This window comes from Leucopleurus acutus, assembly GCF_964270905.1.
Source record: "Leucopleurus acutus genome assembly, chromosome: 1".
Classification (NCBI taxonomy): domain Eukaryota; kingdom Metazoa; phylum Chordata; class Mammalia; order Artiodactyla; family Delphinidae; genus Leucopleurus; species Leucopleurus acutus.
The window spans coordinates 27,926,673-27,930,248 of NC_139142.1; the positions used below are offsets into that span (position 1 = coordinate 27,926,673).

A 3,576-nucleotide genomic window follows, 5' to 3' on the forward strand; every position below is an offset into this window, starting at 1 on the left:
CCATCCATCTGTCATATTTAATGAAAAACACCATTACTGTACACTTGAAAAAAATCTTCAAACCCATTCTCTAGTGAGTGTCGGTCATAATTTAAAGGGTATTTTCTCCACTCAAAAAAAAAAGGAATCTATGTAAGGCTATAATCGTTAAGAACCAAAGCAATACCTAGTTACATGCTTTACATAGTCCCATGAAAAAATAATTAAATTGTTCCTAATCCCTGATGCAAGGCACTTCAAAGCACCTGCACAAAACATCCATGTAAACAGCAGTACAGGATGTGATTTAAATAACATGAATGACTTTTACACAGCTTTACCTAGACTAAAGGCAAAATTAAATCCATCATAGCTACAGCTAAAAAAGCATGTGAAGATTCACAACAATAATTTGTATCTCTTATTACAAAAAAAACAGGCTATATAACCTTTTAGAAAAAAACCAAAACCTCATAAATATTTTCATATCAAGAAACAGCATGCTCCCTGGGTAGGTATAAAATCAGAATATTCAGAGGTGATCAGAAGTAAATGCAACTGGCATTTCTAAATACCCAGCTTTGATATCCACCAGGCCTAGTAGTCTGGACTATTTGTAGCACCATGGAAAATGCATTAGAAAATCACAAAGATACATTACTTCAAAGTAACCTGGCCACGAGGTTCACTTAGTCCACAGTAACAAATAGCAATGATGAAGAGAAAGAATTTTTTAAAATTACTGGCTTAGGGCTTCCCTGGTGGCGCGGTGGCTGGGAGTCCACCTGCCGATGCAGGGGACTCGGGTTCGTGCCCTGGTCCGGGAAGATCCCACATGCCGCGAAGCGGCTGGGCGCGTGAGCCATGGCCGCTGAGCCTGCGCGTCTGGAGCCTGTGCTCTGCGGAGGGAGAGGCCACAGCGGTGAGAGGCCCGTGTACCGCAAAAAAAAAAAAAAAAAAATTACTGGCTTATTCAATTTACCTAGCAAGAAAAATCCTGTATTATTTATTTTAGTACATCTCATGTATATAAAGCACCAGTTTAAACAAGATTATCAAACACGTCCAGCATCTTGTTACTCAACCTGAAAGTTCATTTCTCATCATTTCCATGTTACATGCTTAAAGCCAAGGAGGATAAAATTTGAATGGTGATAGATACGGAGAAATTCAGTTCCTTCCCTATCAAATGTATGTCTCTCAAGTAAAACACAGATGAAGTAGCAAAATTTAAAAGGTCTTCTGCACTCTCTGGGACTTACCATCCCAGCAGAATAGTTTCTGCCTACTAGAGGACCAGCACATGGGTGAGAGGGCCAAAGCCAGGGCTCATGGCCCTGAAAGGTAAGGCTGGGTTAGCCTTGCTGCTGCAAGGCCATACTCTCCAACTCTACTACCAAACAACTCTCACAGATGCTCACCACTGGTAAAGCAAGGAGGTCTGAGTGTGAATACAACTAAGGAAGCCCATCAAACACCACTAAAAACTACCAAATGAGACTCCACTGAGGGTTAACCTCACAGATGAAAATCAGCACATTTGCCTCTTTACCAGTGGGAATCTTATCATTAGCATGCCCTTCTTACGTATGAAAGGGATAACGGTGCATCTAAGTTTACGCACAGTTAATAATCAAGTGTAAATATGCAGACTCTTGCATTTTTAAATTACAGGTTAAAAGTGACTCCCAAAAGAAAATCAATTTCTTCATAAATGAAAGATAGTTTATAAATAGCTGGAATGATGATTAATTCCAATATAAAAACTCATACACAAAGAACTCTACTTTCTCCTTCCAAACTACTTAGGTCTGTACAGTTGATTCTACTGTACCATGATTACGTCACCAGAGTAAAATATGAATAAAACCGAGGGCCACTTCTTGACAACTGCGTTAAAACTGCAGCATTTAAGCAGGGCTGAGAAACACCATTCTTTTTTTTTTTTTGCCGTACGCGGGCCTCTCACTGTTGTGGCCTCTCCCGTTGCAGAGCACAGGCTCCGGACGCGCAGGCTCAGCGGCCATAGCTCACGGGCCCAGCCGCTCCGCGGCATGTGGGATCCTCCCGGACAGGGGCACAAACCCATGTCCCCTGCATCGGCAGGCGGACTCTCAACCACTGCGCCACCAGGGAAGCCCAGAAACACCATTCTCAAGCATGGTTTCCTTCTTCCTGTTCTTGCATCGCACAGTGATTATTAAAGGAAGGAATCTTGTCTGTAAATGACTGGGTCATCCACTGCCCATCTGGAATGTCACTGAAAGTTGATTCTCCACTGTCAGCTGTCAGCCCATTTGAAGAGAAGCTGCAAGGTTCACTACTTCATGGATTTTCACTATAAGCACCACCGCACGCTGCTTCATAACCCAGATCATATTTTTCTTCCTTCACAGCCATCTTCTTTGCATCCTCTTGGGCTAACCGCAGGTCAAATGTATACTGCACCTCTTGAATGTCTGTGTTTCACTCACTGACTTTCAACTGATCTCTTAAGTCCTTCAGCTTAACGTAGTAATGAACTTTGTCCTGGGCTCGAGGAAACTGAGCACATCTTGCACTGGATGATGGCATAACATAGCAGAGAGTTTCTGTGTCTGGGATCTTATGCAGTTGAAGTCCAAATTCTAAGTTCTTAACTTTTACTCCAAAAACTTCCTTACTAAAAATTTCATAAATACAGTTTCCATTAAACACTGCTATTCGTGGCTGATATTTCTGTAATTTCTGCACTAGAATACGTCCTCCTTCATAAAATTCTTTACCGGAAAGATCCGTGCTGCCTGGTGTTATCCTTGCCACCATATTGGTAAATCCAATACCCTATTTCCCTGGTAAAGTGTGATCATCCGTGTGATTCAGTTGGACCTCACTCAGCCCTGACATAGACAGACACTTCCAAAAATGGTTTCCAGGTCCAGGGTAATGATGCCCTTTGTAAGCAGCCATTAGTCCTGGGTTTATGCCAATAATCACAACGTCCAGATTGAAGGTCAAAATGTCCGGTAGAGTCTTGGTCAAAAGTTCAGCTTCTGAAACACTATTGAACTGGTCTACTTTTCACTTTAAATGTGTCTGTAATTTTTTCTTGCTTTTCTTTTGATTTTGTGGACTTGCAGATTTTTTGGCCTCAGCAGGTTTTTTGGGTTCCACTGGAGTTTTTGGTTCTGTTGTTTTGGGTTTTCCTTTCCTTCCTTTTGGAGTCTCTTGTGTGGGTTCCTGAGCAGGAGCTGGGGCTGGAACTTCTGCTGGCATTTCTTGTTCATTCATCACTGCCATACTAGGAACTTCAGTCATCTTTTGTTGGAATGGAAACGTATAAAAAGCTTGCGCTTGCTGGAGGGAATAGCTGCCTGCGTCCTCCGCTTCCATTCCCTGCTGCCGATAGCGCGCGCAGGTACTCCTGCCGGGCAAGCGAACCACTGGCCTCTCTAGCACCGCGGCCCACGCACGTACTGCGGTAGGGTAATAACCAGACACTTAGACTCAATTGCTGGCAGAACTGGGACAGCGGCTGGCGCTCAAGCTCCTCCCCCAAGTTTCTAGTCACCACCCCCCCCCCTCCCGGAGCTTCTGTCTGTCCTGAGCCCGACTTAC

General features: G+C 43.5%; 1 pseudogene across 1 annotated transcript; it reads right to left on the reverse strand.

Moving 5' to 3' along the window:
- Positions 1–2,133: 2,133 nt before the first annotated feature.
- Positions 2,134–3,351, reverse strand: LOC309967129 (G/T mismatch-specific thymine DNA glycosylase-like; annotated as a pseudogene). Its single transcript has one exon. The product of its transcript is annotated as a G/T mismatch-specific thymine DNA glycosylase-like (transcript).
- Positions 3,352–3,576: the final 225 nt, after the last annotated feature.